Here is a 17655-nt window from a genome sequence, read left to right as displayed (position 1 = left end):
AAGCGTAACAGTGGGACTGTATATGTCTCACATGGATTTCAAAATCCATAATAGGACATTTGAAGAATTAATTATTCTAGGGATGTGATTTAGGATCTATGAGCTTTTCAAGATTCATGGGATGTTCTGAAAGCTTGCTTGAAAAAAAATTGGGTAAAAAGAAAAAAATCCTTAAAAAATCAAAGTATGTAACTCTAATTAAATGTTTATAAAAGTAACATATTGGAAATATAACTGTAATCCAACTCAACTCATGTACAGATGGATTTTAATAGATTTGGTATAAAGAGGACTAAGTTCTCCAGAAGTATGAGGGTCTGAATCCCTTGAAAGACTTAAGAGAGCCCTGCTCCACTAATGTAACTCTCGGAGGACCAGAGTACCCAAAGGGATTAGAAAAACACGAACATTGTGACTATGCTGTGATTTTCATTTGCTACCTTGGTCCATGTCACGTCAAAACAAATGGAGCTATTTAAACTTTGGTTATCATTTCTAAGGTTTCTGCCAAAGTTCTCACAAATGACAAACTCTTCATATTGTGCTTACAGAATATAAAAATGATGATTATGATTTCTAGAGCTATTCGATTTAGTTATGTATTTTAGATGAAAGGTCTAGAACTAAAAATAAAGTATTCTGATTATTGTGGTTAAACTTAGAATTATAAATGATGTGCACTGTTTAAAACCTAATATTGAAAATGATTAATTGTCCTGTAATTGTTAGATATGTTCTTGAAGGAGAGCCTTCTGTCCTTAGGCCACTAACCAGACAAACCATCCATTTGCTTGTCTTTTTCCACTTCACCTCGACAAGGAGAATTTCCTTTTCCTTGGATTGTGATGCTTTGTTTTATAACTCTGTTGCAGAATTTTTATGTGTTGTCTGGATAGCTCCTATTTTGACTTAGGTTTCTCATTCTCAATGCAGTTATGAATGCAGCCAGATATGCAGCAGTGATATGTGAAGTGACGTGGTATATGTGTCCCGTTTACAGAGCACATAATTCTATCCAAAGATTTGAGGAGATTTTTATAAATATATAAGCTCATAAATATTTATGGAAATAGACTGATAGATAAGGAATGCTTTTCTAAAAAGGGTGAAATCATGATTCTCATGTAAATATAAAAGGAATGTGTGCCAAATATTTTAACTCATTAATTAGTGAGGGAATCAGTAAAATGTTATAATCAGTTCAATATACCACATATTTATAGATAAAATTGTTTAAATTAATTTATGAATAGGTGAAAAATAAGTATTTGAGGGACAATAACCAGATTTCACTGAATACAATTTGAATCTCTACAAGAAATTATTCTTTTCATTGCTATCACTTCTCTAAAACTTGGAGCTGTGAAACAGCTGAAAACCAATGAAAGGCAAAACATCCCCATGGATCTGGTCACACTGAAGTGTTTACTAGTTATCTTGTTTTCATTGGTCCACTTCAGATATATCATAATATTTATGGAAAAACGAATCTATCAAGATATAAATAAGGGAATCTATATATTTTAAAGTAAAATGTCAAATGCCAATATCACATTAATTTTAATTCTAAAATAAGTGACATCTAAAGCATTTCTGACTTTCGGCCATAATTGTTGCCTCATTTTTGATAGTTCCTTTAAAACAGGGGTTCCTAACCTGGGAGATAAATGAGTGGCATTTATTACTTCCATGAGAAGAAGTCATTTGCTTTCGTCAAAGTTTATAACAGTGTTTGATACACAGTGGTTTGAAACCAATACTTTAGGGAGCACTTTGGAAGAAAATTCTGGGATGTTAATTCAAATATCTCCTCAAATGTAGAGTATACAACAGTTCCACTTCCTAGGTCTAAAATTTGTTTATATACTTGAAAACAGAATCTTATTTTCAAAAAGAAAGATAAAGGAAAATGTATTTTAACATTTTTTCATAGAATTTAGTTTTGACATTTGTGGTGTTTATTTTGCTTACTTTTCTGTTATTTTTAGTTTTCTTCAAATCTGCCCTCCCCCCACCCCGATGCTTAGTTATCATGTTTCCCCGAAAATAAGACCTAGTCAGACCATCAGCTCTAATGCATCTTTTAGAGCAAAAATTATATTATATTATATTATATTATATTATATTATATTACATTACATTACATTACATTACATTACATTACATTACATTATATTATATTATATTATATAAGATATATTATATCTTATATTATATTATATAAGACCCAGACCCAGACTTATATTACAGTAAAATAAGACCTGGTCTTATATAATATAAGACCTGATCTTACGTTAATTTTTACTCCAAAAGACGCATTAGAGCTGATGGTTCGACTAGGCCTTATTTTCAGGAAAACACAGTAAGTGTGGTGTTCAAAAGGCTATTGTATGTTGGCAGACATTATAATATTCCATCTGACTATATCATCTTAAAACAATGTAAGAAAAGGAGCTAACAATTTTAGAGAATAATGTCAAGCACAGTTTAGTTATCTCAGGAATGTTATTTTCTATAATCCTTTCAACAATCCTTATGTGCTAAGAATTATTATCCTCATTTTATAGATGATATTGAGACTCAGAGGGGTAACATATTTGTCTGTGTCTGTACTTGTTCCCAGGTTTTTCTAACTCTGATATCTGTACACTTTCATTACTATACAATGATGCCTCTTTAAAATTTCCATACACCAATCTGCCAAGAAAAAGTTGTAAAGAACATAAAAAAGGTTAATGGCCACATGTCAAAGAGTCACTTAATTAATTAACTAGGAAACCAACAAAAAGACAAGATAGATGGTTCCAAGAGTATTTGAATAGCAGTTTTGTGTACTTAGTAAGGAAAGAAATGCCAACATAAACTTGTTAAATTAGATACAAAACTGGTTATGTCCTGCTAGGGAATAAAATTGATACGTTTGGAATTATCTTTCCTACTGGTCCTCGACCTCAAAAAATCATACGATCAGTTTTTCTTCATTTCTTCCTCCCTTCCTTCTTCCCTCCCTCTCTCCCTCCCTCCCTTCTTTCTTTCCTTCCTCCTTTTTTTTTTTTCTCCCTGCAGATTAACCTATAGCTACGTAGGCTATAAAACATCTAGATTCTTGTTGGTAGAAGAATTAAATCCTACAAGAGAGTTAAATGAGAGTTAAACAGGTTTAGAGCAACTGCTCTAGCATGATATTAAATATATGTTATTTAATGATATTATGATATTAAATATGATATTAAATATATTAAATATATTTATATCTAGCATGATATAAATATATTAAATATATGTAAAAGATTTATCACTTTTGTTATTTTCCAATTTTGAAACAATTTATTATTTTACAGAATATAATGATTTGAGAGTATGGGCTCAGGAACAAACTGCTTTGGTTCATATTCTATCTCCTCCCACTAGCTCTGTGTCCTTAAGCAACCTACTTTCTCTGTGCCTTCATTTCCTAATCCTGAAAATGAGGGAAATGATGGTGGAGTTTACCATATAAAGTGTTATAGGAGTTAAGGGAGACTTGAATGTGGCAAGTAACCATCGGGCAAGGTTTATAATTCAAGGCTGACTTTATTTTGGTCTTTCTCATTGCAGCCACAAGTTGGGGCGTCAGCGGTTACAACTTTGAAGGGTTTTGCTTTATTTTCTTCCTCACTTGTTTCTACATATTCTTTCATTACCTTGTTTTTATTTCTCTATATCAATACCACCATTTATTTAACACTATTACATTTTATGAACTGTGTTTCCAGTTGGTTAAATTTGTAAGTTGTTGTGTTCATGTCAGGAAGTCTATCAATAAGTATGATTAATATCACTACAAATAGAATAAGCATGTTTATGATTCCAGGACCAGTTCATCAATCAAGAATTACATAAAATTGGTTCCAGAACCAATGCATTAACATAATGTAAAACTCTTTGAATTTCATGTAAAAATTGTATTTATAACTATGGTCTTCCTATAGTTTCTTTATTGACTTTAAAACTATAAAATTATTTCATGTGAAGTGTGTACTTTAAAAATCTGAATAACTCAGTCTCAAATCCTTGCTTTTCTTCAATCATTTTACTCACCTTTTCCAACTTGCTGACTTTTAAGGAGTAGAAACTGAACAGCAGAGCCTTCACATTTGGATATAAAGGGGCGTGTCATTTGTACAAATGATTGTTAATTACATACACGTAGTTTTACACATGTGATGGCTTGCAGACCCTTAAAATTCCAAGATATTGCTCCATGATGAATAATTTAAATTAGAAATGCAAACCAAATGCCAAAGGTAGCATTTGGCAATGTTCTTGATTAGAATATCTGCATGTAGTATTTGTTTACGCAGCAACTGAGGTGCCCTCCCTGGTTGTTTTGCTATTTGAAGAATCTTCATAGAATCTCAAGTACTTGTTGTCACTGAGGCAAAAAGTAATTTGTTTCTCATTATAATATCTGCCTTTCCATTCGTATATTTAATTGTGGTGAGGTCTTGGGAGTAGTTTCTGACTTTTATACAAGAAAAAAATGAGAGTAGAGTCGATACTTTTGACAGCTCACAGATTTTAAAAAAATAATAATGGAAAATAGGTTGAAGGCTGAATTAAACCCAAACTATAAAAGCCTTAATTAGTAGAGGCATAATTACAGGGAGCTATTGTAGAATAAAATCTAAATTGTATTAAAATATTTTTTCAACTGATTTGAAGATGGAAAAAGCATGTTTTACACTACAAACAATTTCTTCAAATTACTGCCCGTCTTTGAATTTCATAAATTAAAACTGAGTGCTAAAATAAAAGCCTGTTGCTACCATTCGTTTTGTTTAGTCAGTTTGGAGTGATATCCTAAGGCATTTTTAGAGCAGTACTATTGTTTCTTCCTGTTGTATATGATGAAAGCTGTCCAATTATTTTCAAGGTCAGAGATACCAGTGATTATTAAAATGTATAGATAATACAAAGCTCCCTTTTTAAGAAGTCGTTCAATTACTTGATCAATAAATGAGCAATTATTACATACATTGACAGCACAAAATAGGCTCTCAGCATGATTCTTGGTACAACTAGGGATGCTATCTGGGAGGAGCTAAAACTGATGTGTGTGTGTGTGTGTGTGTGTGTATATATATATATATATATATATATATATATATATTTGCCTCTCCTGTCTTTGGTCCCAAACAATCTCCAAAGAGGCATGAATTAACAGGGATATGACAATAAAGGATAGAGTAGAGGGTGGAAGATAAAAGTATTGAGTTATTATTACTACACAAACTATTTTAAATGCAAATATCCATATATTTAAGAATTTATAATGTCATAATAAATTAAGCTTGATTCTTTTAAAATAATTATTATGTTAGCTTTCAGAGTTTCTTGTCTATAGTTATGGCTTCTAGATTTTTATATTTCATAATTCAGTATATATATATATATATATATATATATATATATATATATATATATGGAAAAATAAATCCATTTCCAGCCATTTCCACATACAGTGTGGAGTTTGCACATTCTCCCCTAGTCTGTGTGGGTTTCTCCGGGGTCTCCAGTTTCCTCCAACATCCAGTAGCTGTGCACATTGCCTGAGTCGGCATGTCTACATCTTCCCAGTCTGAGTGAGTGTGGGTTGGTGTTTGTCTGCTCTGGATGGAATGGCGTCCTGTCCAGGGTGGGTTCCCACCTTGCACCCTGAGCTGCTGAGAGAGGACTTGGCCACCCATGATCCCAAACAGGAATAAGAGGGTTAGAAAATCATTATCTTTCTTAAATGTATGTATAGCTTCCGTTTATTTCAATGTTTAATATTAGATGTTAGATTCAGTCTTTATTTAGAAGTTCAATGATGTTTTGTGACCCGAAATATGCTGTAGGAACTTCTTTTGTTTGTATCAATTAGCCTATGGTAAAATTGGGTTTATTGTATGTTGTTTTGCATAAAGTTACAATTTCTAAGAACCTATTTCTGACAGTTGAGTGAAGACTTAACTGTACACACATACACATACACACACACAAACACAGAGAGACACATACACATGCATACACACAAATATGTATATATTAATTTGCCAAGTAGTAACATGAATAAAACAACTACAATGCTCCATTCTCTCATTTATTTTACAAAATAAAGTACATATATATTTTTTAATTTAGGAAGGATATTATTACAAATGAAGGGAGAGCCCTTCCAAGGAGGAAAAAATGAGTGGGCAATCTGAACATGTCATGTACTGAATATGTTATACTGTTATACTCTTTGGTTTTTTTTTTTTGGCATTTGTCAAGAATTGGTCAAAATTCCATTACCGACTAAAGTATGGGAATCATTGGCCCAGAGGTTAGGAAGTATGATGTACGGGCTTGTCACTGTATAGCTCTAACATTTCTCCTCTCAGATTCTACAAAGTTAGCCTTGAATTCTAAGCTTCAGCTGTACTGAACCACTCGTCACATCCCTAAAGAGCACATGCTTTGGAATGCACAGACTTTTGATCCGATCCAACTATAAGGCACTTCACTTCCCTGAACCTCGATGATCATGAGGCAGAGTATGATCGTAAGATCGTGCTTTGTACTTAGGTCCCTCCACTTATCAGTGTGACTTTGAGAAAGTCACTTAGCCTCTATGTACTTCAGTTTCCTCACTATAAAATGAGGACAATCATATTACCTTCCCCAATGAATTGTGTGGATTAAACTAATTAATAAAGGAAACTTCAAATGTGTAAGCACATTTATCAGTTTTCTGTTGTTGTATAACAAACCACCCTAAAATGAAATGGCTTAAAACAACAATGATATAGCATTTTTCACTATCTTTTGGTCGGCTGAGCAGTCCTTTTATTCCACATGTCACCAGGAGTCACTCATGCAGCTGACGTCAGCTACTGGATGAGCTGGACTGGAAGTTTCTGGAAGACTGTCAGCGTTGATACTGACAGCCAAATGGCGAGCCTGACACTTCTCCATATTGCCTCTTCTACATGTTGTCTCTCCCTCATGAGATGTCTTATCCCGCATAGTTTTTCCACATGACCTCTCTCTCTTGCAAAATATCCTGGACTTCCAAATGGCATGACAGCCAAATTTCAAAAGAGTAAAACCAGAAATATGCAGATATCAGAAGGACTAATCTTGAACCGGCACAGCTTCAGTTCTGTTGCATTCAATTGATCAATGCAAGTCATTGAGGGAAAGGGAAACTAGCCTCTTGCTAAGAGGATCGTCATGTTCATACAGGATGGGAGAAGTTGTGGGCAGCCATATATGCAAACAAAACAGCACAGTACATAATAAAGTTTAGTTATTATTTATGAAATTGAGTTAATGCTTTCTACCCACTCAGATCGCTGTGAGGATTAAGTGAAAAAATAAAAAGATATAAGGCACTGCCATTGTCATTGACTACTGATTTTCACTTGTAATGGATTCTCAGCCCAGCTGTGTTTTTGGAAGCTGTAACAGTTGAGATTCTGCTGTAGCTGAATCATTCCAGCACATGATTCTCAGGCCTTGGGCACAGCAGGACCAAGAGACCACCTGTACTCCTTTCCTACTTGGGCCCTCAGAATGTTCCAAGCCATAGATTGTCCTAAATCTTTCTGCCAGTTGGTAGAGAAAGAGCTGTAGGAGGGGACTTGTATCCGGAAAAGTGGTTTTATGAAACAATGTTAACCACAGAAACAAAAATGGCGATTATGTTCTCTAGAACTAAATTGAAACATGTTTTTGGTATTTATGGGCTGATTTGAGAAGTCAAACTTTCCAGTTTTGTTTTTTTTTTTTCTTTTTTCTTTTGTTTCTCTGACTCAGAAGAATGAATTTTTAACCTAAGCTGGTTCTGAATTGGGACATACAATGTCAAGAAGATGGGTTTCATACCTAATTTTTATGCACACCTAATATTAATAGTTAAGTACCATTTGTAGTTACAGTAGACCGTTTTTTCAAAGAGACTAAACCACTAAACCATTTACAAAATCTCCATTCCCTGCCAATCTCTTGTCTTTTTACTCTCTTATCTTCCACACCAAACCTCTTTTACACTGTTAATGTTCACTCAGTTTAAAATGAACAAAATTCAGATTTTAACACATTTTAATTTAGGTAATATCTGAACTACTGATGTTTTTATATGCCAGTATTTGACTTCATAAAGTAATAGATCTAAGAAACTCCCTGCAGAGACCTGATAAAATTCATTCTTCTGGGATTTTTGTAATTAGGACAAATATGTCTAGAATTATATATATTTCACAATTCTCCACATCCTGAGAGTAGGTTTTTATCACCATGAACACCAATTATCTTTGGGGATTAATATTAATATTCCTACATGAATCCTGAAATAATAAATTATTAGTCTTCTAAAGGTTTAATTTCTTGATATAGCAACTTTGATCAATTCATCAAATTTTAAAATGTAAAAGAACAATTTATATGTTCTACTGTGTTTTTTTTCTTTTTCTTTCAGTCAGACTATCCATGATTTTGGTTCTAAAAGTTTCATTTTAAATAAAACTTGAATTTCAGACTACAGCAGTGTTTCAACAACTGTCTTCACTACCAGTATAGACTGTAGTAAAACAGACGATTAAGAAAGTCTCCAGTAACATCAGTTACCTCAACTATATTGTACATATATGGATAATATCAAATTCAATTTAAAAATGAAGCATTTTTATAAATACTGTTGTTGCCGACATTGATAGAGATTATCTCAAGTAACATGTTCTTGATTTCAAAGGAACTAACTTGTTTATTCCTTACAATATCCTACTGCGATCAGTTAGGGTACCCTTGGCTCATACTGTAATGTTCCTGTCCTGTCACGCAAATGTAACACGTATTGCATGCTCTTAATGGCAGACACGCAGTGCACATCGCATTGCTGCTTGCAAAGTCAAGGCTCATACTATCGCCTCTTTAAGAGAAATAATTCAACACCATGTCAACATGAATCTAGAAAATCTCTTGGAATTGCAGGATTCCTAGGATGTTATCAGCCATATAAACTTGCATATATTTTTGGATTTGATCATATTGAAGTAGCAACAACAGATTGCAATTGTCACTTTCCGATTTCATTAGTCTAGCCTTGCCTTTGGAAAGGAAGTAGAATGTTCCATCAGCTCTGAAACCAGTATAGGGTCTAAGGGTGAGGACTCTGGATCACTGCTTCTGGTGCATAACCTCCTCAAAAGACCCTTATTTCACACAGGACAATCTACTGCAGAACATTCTTATAGTCTCCATAACACCCACCTTCCTTCCTTCTTTCTTTCCTTTTTGCCTTCCTTCTTTCTTTCCTTCCTTTCTTCCTTCCTTTCTTCCTTCTTTCCTTCCTTCATTCCTTCTTCCTTCCTTTCTTCCTTCTTTCCTTCTTCTGTCCTAATTCTTGCAAAGTGATCATAACTCAGTCTCTCCCCTCTAGCCTTCTTTCACTTTTTCAAAAACAAAACATTATTTTAATCATGCTGATAATGTCCAAATACACTATGTATGATGTCTTTATATTAAGATATAAAGAAATCATAGGAATTTTCCCCACATAATTTATTTTTACATTTTATTTTTTAATTGCAAAAGTATAAAATATTAAGATTAAAAAAATGCTTTATAAGCCCATCACCCTAGGCAATTAATACATCTTTTGTTTAAACCCATTAATCTTCTCTGTGTGTGTGTTAGCTTCCAGGATTTTATCCTTTGTACTATCAATATTGTGAAATATAATAGTTCTGATCATTTATTTAATATGAAGGGGTTTTTTTGTTGTTTTTTTTTTCCTGCTAGCATCATTTCCTCTGGGACAGCCTCATCCTTTTTATCACAACCACTTTCCTCATTTATGTCATAAGTTTCACTTCACTAAGTTCCTCTGGCTGCATATCTAGAGTCTCTCAAATGGCTGCAGTGTTGACACTCCCATGCTTAGCTATTACTTCTGTAACTTTATATATTACACTTGACTGGAATTTTACTTCCAGAATTTTCTCTTTTCATTTCTGTGCTTCATTGCCATCTTTGCTGGCCAAGTCCTTTCCATTATCTATTTTTCAAAAATGTTCAATGGATTTATCACTGGAAGACAATGCAACTCTACACTTTGCTGTCTGTGTGTGAAATGAACAACAGATGTGTAGTGACCAATCACTAACAGACCTTTGAAGAAGTGATATGATTGATCATTGATCATAATGTGCATTTGTTTTTTGTGTAATAATTTGTAAACTGAACAGCTAGAGTTGGAAATTTGACTTAATGCAATAGCTCACTGCTAATATTCTGTAGTAACTGAAATTAGAACTGTGGCTCTGTGGAACTGGTGTTGTTTAACCAAATTATAGTGACTGAAATAACTTAATGTTGACACTCTGCAAATCAAGGACTGCCTGCATTGTGTGTGTGTGTGTGTGTGTGTGTGTGTGTGTGTGTGTCTGATCGTTGTTTCATATTATTTGTTATACTTGTTATAGATTGCATTCAGACCTAAGTAACAAATCCCGAGAAAGAGTGGTTTAAACGTATTAGTTTTGTATTTTCTCTTCACATAAAAGAGAAGTACAGTGTAAACAGATGCCATGTACCCAGGCTAATGTCATGTCCCAGGTAGCTTGTGTTCTCATACATTCTCTCGTGGTTGTAAGATGGCTGCTGTATGTGTAGCATGACACTGGAATATTAGGCAGGAAGAAGGGGAAAGACCAATGGCAGAACATATACAAACAGATTCTGTTCCATTTTTGAAGAGTTTCCCTGGAAATTCCTCCCACTGACTTCCACTTACATCTCAATGGCCAGAAATGTGTCACGTGTCAGCTCTGCACAGCTGTCTAGCGAATGTTTATTGATTTTTGAATCTAGTTCTATTGTTACTCTTTTGAAACTGGAGTTCTGTTAATTAAGAAAAGAAGATTAGAATGGATATTGAACAGGTAACTAACAAATTATGCTACATTAAGTATTTTACAATTTCACTTTATTGTATTATAAGCACTTTATACAATGTTAACCATTGTTAAAAGCATCATGCTAGAATATTGTATAATATTCCATGAAACACAGGTATCACTAATAACATCTATTTTTATTTTGTTTAGTACCTTTTATTTGTTGTTCATTTTTCCGTTTTGATATTTTCATTAATTAATGATCAAAGAATACTAACATTTTATATTCTTAAAATTGTTGATTTGTAAAAGACATTCTTTATTAAAATTAAATTTTACAAGGGAAAAATATATATGAAAAGGCCCCTCCCAAAATTTATATCTACCTTTTCTTACTCCTTTGATTAAAACAATTTTCTTCAAACATCAACATTCAAAATAAAAATATCATTTTATTCCATTTGTACTTGGTTGTGTTTTTTTTTTTTGCTAAAACTTGGAAAATGTTTCGTACAATTTTCCTAGGCAAATATACATTAATTTACATTTATGATTCAATAAATGGATTAACCTAGGGCTTAACATGACTAATTATCTTCGTTTCTTTGAATTTTTTGGATGCTGCATACAATGCACATTTTGTGTATGCAAATTTGACTATACACAATTTCCAAAGGTGGGGACAGGTGGGGGGACCTTTTTATACAATATGGCTCCTAAATGTAAGCCAAGTGTTGTGCGTTATGCTCAACAGAGAAAACTGTTGTGTATTCCTACACAGAGGAAACAGTAAGCATGTAGAGACCCTATCAAGAGACAGCTCTGTTTAACCCAAAAACCATGTAGACAAGCGTATATATGTGATTTAGGATCTCTTCTGGGATAATTTTTTTGTCTAGCTAATATTCTCATTAATTGTTGACTTTATAACCTAACCCCATGTAAGATACCACTGCACAGGAAAATATTCTGCATTGTATAGAGCTGGTTTTCTTTTGAAACTGTGTCAGGAACTTCCTTTGTTATGTTAGATCCTTCTCTGTATGTGATTGATAGCTACTTGCTGAGTGTTGATGGTAGTTGAATATAATTGGAAACTAATGAAGAGGGAAAATCTTAAGACTCCAATATAATTGGAGATTTGGGGATCTAAGAGTCATTTATATTTGCCCTTGAAATATAACAGACTTTTCAAATTTTGTTTTTTGTACTAAAATAATGATAAAATTTAATTCGCTGCCTGAATATTTCCCAGAAATGCACTGATAGACAAGACCAACTAACAGTGGGTAAAGTGACTAGACTTATGTCAGGCAGTTATGGAGGGTGGTCATTAGAAATCTCAAGAAGTTGTATAAATTAGATATATATGTAGCAATAACTAAGCTGACTTAATTGCGTAGAGAAAGTAGTTGGATTTAATAGAGAGAGAAACTGAGGGCAGGTTTTACTTTCTTTGCTAATAAATTTTTATGAATTTATTGAAGGGACTTTAAGGGTTCTGCCTAAATGAATCATACTGATGATTCTCCCCAGAATCATACTAATGATTTTCAAGAAAGTATTCTCACTTACACACATTCTGTTAACTGTAGTTAACAGTTGAGTCTGAAGCCATATTGCCTACATTCTAGTCTCGGCCCCAGCACTGCAATGTGTGACCTTGTTGAATTACGAAACCTTCTTATGCCTTAATTTCTCTCTGTGCAAAAAAAAAAATCAAAAACAAACAAACAAAAAAAGATTAATAATAGTAGCTGCCTTGTAGGGTTGTGGGTTGTGAGAGTAAATGAAAACACACAGAAGATACTTAGGACAGTGCCGTGGACTTGGAAGTGCTCAATAAGTGTTAGCATTATTATTATTGTTTTATTTTATTGGACAAAAGAGCATCAAAAGTATGCCATCCATCTTTCTGTGGTGGAATTGCTTCTTTCCATGTCTTTCTCTTTCAATGTACAATATATATCTTTTTGTTTGGGTATCTTAAACTTAAATTATCTGCACCATAAATGTATTACCATCCTGTCACTCACATCATATGATCGTGGAATTTCAATGACGAAAAGGATTTTAGAGGACATCTATTCCAATCCCCTCTTTGTCAAAGAGGGACAGGAGGACTCCAGGACTGGCTCCTCCACCTTATACAGTGACTGCCCCACTTCCCATAATGCTTTGGCAGATATATCTGTTTTTTTTCCAACTTCTTAAAGTAAAAACATTCCTGAAAGAAGGCAGGGAGTCTCTGTGGTGATCGTCATCCCTCCTGCCTCAAGAGAATCTATTTTTAATGCATTTTTGTCCTGGTTGTATCCCTGTTTCTTCTCTTGCTGTCGTCTTTAACATATATCAAAAACAATTTAAAACTAAGAAAGTGCAAATGTCCCTGTTGTAAGAAGTAAATCTGGGCCATTTCTCTGATCAAACCATGAAAAGTTGCCCCTGGAGAGAGCCAGATAAACAAGGGCTATGGAGACCTTTCATGGACAAGAGTAATAACTCATTTTTGTGTATTTGCACTGCTACGCTTTACTACGCAGTTCTGAAGACACAAGCCAAGAGCAGTAGTGTGATTAGATTTTTAATCCCATTAACTTTAATTGCTTCTCAGAAGCTGTGCACTTACAGTATGTGTCTAGTTTTAGAAATGCAGGGGAAAGGGAAAGCAATGAAATGTTTCCTTCATTCTAGAGAGATAATGGAAAAGCAAGGAGTACAGTGTATAGGCAACCAGTTGTGGAGAAACACTGGCAGAGTTTTTTAAAGACTATTTACGATGATTAGATATGATTTTGGATATAGAAATCCTCCCGACTGCTCTAACATTTCAGTGTAGGAGGACTTATTTCCCGGCTGTTCGTTCTTTGGGGTTAGACTTTGACAACCTTATTGTGCTTTTGATAATTTGCCCACAAGTTACTGCACTGAAGATAATGAGGCTCCGAGGTTAAACATCTTCCATTTCAAAGGATACAATCCCAGCACCCATCCTTATGATTCCAAACGAGGTCTATTAAACACAAAGCTGACCTAGTGGAACTGATAAACACAATTGCTTTAAGGAAATGGAGACGGATTGTAGCTGAGGTTTAGGAAAATAGGAAAACATAATTGAGTAAATTAAAAATAATTTTAAATCATAATTATAACAGTGCTTCATTTATTTTTACCCTGCCAGTTTCCTGTCTCGTGGTCTGTAATTTGAGATGTTTCGGCGTAGCTAAACTTACCGTTTAAAAAATGCGGTTATTAACAAGCAAACTGTTCTGTATAATATCTATTCATTGGAGAACATTGGGCTAAAATTGGGGTTGCCTTTTTAACTAAGGACATCACAACTTTGGAGGATTTAACAGTTGGTGGAAATGGGATGTGTTAGTTGAATGATGAGAGAAAAAAAATGAAAAATGAGTGGAAAACAAAATGCCAACAACAAAAATCCATCTTATCTAGAGCCCATACAGCGAAGAGCAGAACAAGAAAAAAGAAGGGAGGAAGGGGAGAAAAGGTCAAATAGGTGAATGTGTCAATTTAGTTAGAACAGTTGTACTTATGAAAAGGGCATGTGAATGTTTCAAAAATAAGGATTCTAGGTCTCCTGCCAAGATCAGGTTGGATGCACTTTTGCAACCTCCTGCTTTGATGATCATATTCCTGGATGTTCTCACAAATTCAAGAAATCTTGGAAATGAATGTGCCCCCTTTGTTTTGAATCTATGCACTGCTCTTGAGAGGACAAATTTATGAGGATTCCCTTCAAACATCTTTATGAATCTCAGATTTAAAACAGTAGGTACTATCGGGGGTAAACTTAGTACAGGATCATAGTTTTCTTTGGGACTAAGTTAGTTTGTGCACGCCTATAAATCAGAGAATTGGGATCAATATCATGTATCTCAATGGGAACAGACATGAGCATAATTAATATTTGCAAAATACTTGAAAATGTAAGTCAAGTCAGGAGTTTTTATAAGGAGTTTATTAGAGAGACTAGAATTAAGTTTTTGTTTTGTTTTGTTTTTCCAAACCTCCTACTTTGAAGCACTTGCTGGCACATTGTAAGCATCCCCAACATTTTAACTTCTCCAGGAGGCATGGATTAAACTCATTGGGAGGACAATGATTTGTACCCTTAGAGGCACATGATTGCAATTAAAAGCTCAGTTTAGGTACCATATTGCATCAGATTTCTATATTTGTTCAATTAGCATAACATGAATATGAAGAGCACTGTTAATGTAAAGTGCCACTGCTTCTCCCCCTCTCCAGAACTCTGTGTGGTATTTCATAGATTTACTGGCAAACTTGCAGCTAGGAAGAGAATATTTTGCAGAGCAGCGTTAGCCCTCACTTCTGGAGGAGAGGATCAGAACCATTAACAACAATGATTGAGTCATGTTGTATGAATTGTCATTTAGAGATTGTTTCTTCCCTTGGACAAAAAGCGACCTGCCCAGCATGAGAGGAGTTATGGCAGAGAGCATTGAAACATGCCTCATCTAAATTCATCGGAATGGCATCAAATTAAAGCCTCAGAATATTTCTTGGAGATTTCAGAATTGATGTCCAATAAATTTCAGAGCCATGAGGTTGCTTTAAATTGCCTTAATTGTTGTGAGTTTGCATTATCAGTTACATAAAAGAGAGAAAAAATAAATTAAGAATAACTTCAATTCTGGCAGCTGAATTAGCCTTCAAACAGCTAATATATCTGTTTACTTATTTTGTATTCTATTTAGAAAACATGGAAATGAAATAAAACATGCTATACGCAACAAGAGAAGGTAGCTATAGCCTTGATCAAACATGCTTCCCCTTTTCCTATTTTATGAGGAATAGATATGAGCATTTTACCGTCCAAGTTTAGGAAGTAAGGGCTTCGAAAAGGGACATTGTAACTAACTACCTAGAAGTGTCTCCATTTATAAATGCACCAGATGGTCATCCTTTCTCATCTCCCTAAATTTATCTTCTCTACTTTTCTCCCCTAGAGCAGAACTCCAGTTCAGCATACCTGAAGTTCTTACCATTAATTTTAGTATTTTTGGATTAGTTAACAAATGTTAATGTTCTATGGCTAACGGAACACATTAAAATATGTATAATAATCTACTTAAGGAAAAAACATCCATTGAACATTTGCCAGGTAGGGAGGATAAGGATGAGTCAAGCATAAATCCAGGAGTCAGTCTAAGAATCTTAATATAGTAGAAAGATTGTAATATGCTCCTGAAGGGTGACTGAAGCCTAAAACAGGGTCAATGGAGGGAAAGAGAAGTTTAAAAGAGGATGAGATATTTTTCTAGTTGTTTCAATAGGGATGCTCTTAGATTCTTGGACAGAATAATATTACGTTTAGAATCCCTTGCTCCTGTCACCCACCAGTCTTGTAATAACTTAAAAATTAAAAAATATGTACATATTTCCAAAAGCCTTCTAAACAGCCTACATTGCTATTGTTGACAATCACATATTTCTAGAGGATTCAAAGGAGACTTTGGGGAAGAGATAGCTCTTGGAAAGTGCCTGTGACACTAAAGATGTTCTAAGCATGCAAAAATGGGGTGGAAAATCCATGTAGGGAAACAGGCTAGGGACCAGCATAAACAAAACCACAGAAACCGTATGTATGTTCATACAAAAGCTTATAGGACGGTAACATTGTATTGCTGTAGGATACACTGAGGGCAAATTTACCTCATCAGGACTGGTTTGTTATACAAAATCTAAATTATTTGGGGAGGCAGAAACAAAATGCCTCATACATCTATAATAGGAAATTAATTATTCATGCAATCGATATAATCATATGCTCAAAATTTGTTTCAGACTTGCTTCAAAAGCTAAAAATAATCTAGGAAAAAGCCACCTAAAGATTTTTCTCAGGCGAGATAAAGAAAAAAGGTGATACAGTAAAGGAATGCTTTGTTAAATTTATTAGTTTGTCACAGGGATCCAAGATCAGTAATTTATGGGAAGGGGAAGTGGTTTCTCTAACTTCCCAAATGGGATTCTTAATTTCATTAAATTCTACTCACTATTGCTCAAACATTTGATCAGAAATATTTGTTACTTTCAAGAGGTGTTCTAAATTAGAACATCCCCTAAATTCATGTCTCAGAACCAGTTTAGAACAATAGTTTTTTTCTCACATCTTAATATCCTAATACAATGCCAACCACTTAAAAATAAAAAATAAAAAATGTAAAAAATAAAAGATAAATCAAATCTGTTAAGAACTTATAAGCAACATAAATCCAAACTAGCACTGAATAACTGTTTGGTTATTTATATTTCGTTTTGATAATTTTTAAATTTATCCTCTCATTCATTCACTCATTCATTCATTCAAGCTGCTGGAGATTCACAAATGACAAGTCTGTTCACTCCCATAGAGTTATATGTTCAGAGAAAGGTAGACTAAAATAAGTAAATAACTAAGGTAATTTCAAATAGGTAGCAGTGAGTGTTAATGAAGGCTATAAAAAAAGTGTCAATGAAGAATAAAGACATGGAGGAGGAGAGAATATTTTACAAGGAATGGTCATGCATGGCATGTGTAAAGAAGAGACATTTGAACAGATATCTTAAAGATAAATGAATCATCAATGCAAAGATTTTGATTAAGAGAATTTCAGATAGAGAGATAAGTTATGACAGAGGAACTGAGGCAGATGTGGGATGGTGTAGGAACCTCAAAGAAAGAAGTCCAGCTTGGCTGAAGCAGAGCAAAAGAGAGTACTCACGG

Source organism: Rhinolophus ferrumequinum, chromosome 8, assembly GCF_004115265.2.
Source record: "Rhinolophus ferrumequinum isolate MPI-CBG mRhiFer1 chromosome 8, mRhiFer1_v1.p, whole genome shotgun sequence".
In the NCBI taxonomy this organism is placed as follows: Eukaryota; Metazoa; Chordata; class Mammalia; order Chiroptera; family Rhinolophidae; genus Rhinolophus; species Rhinolophus ferrumequinum.
Note: the sequence above shows the minus strand (reverse complement) of the source record.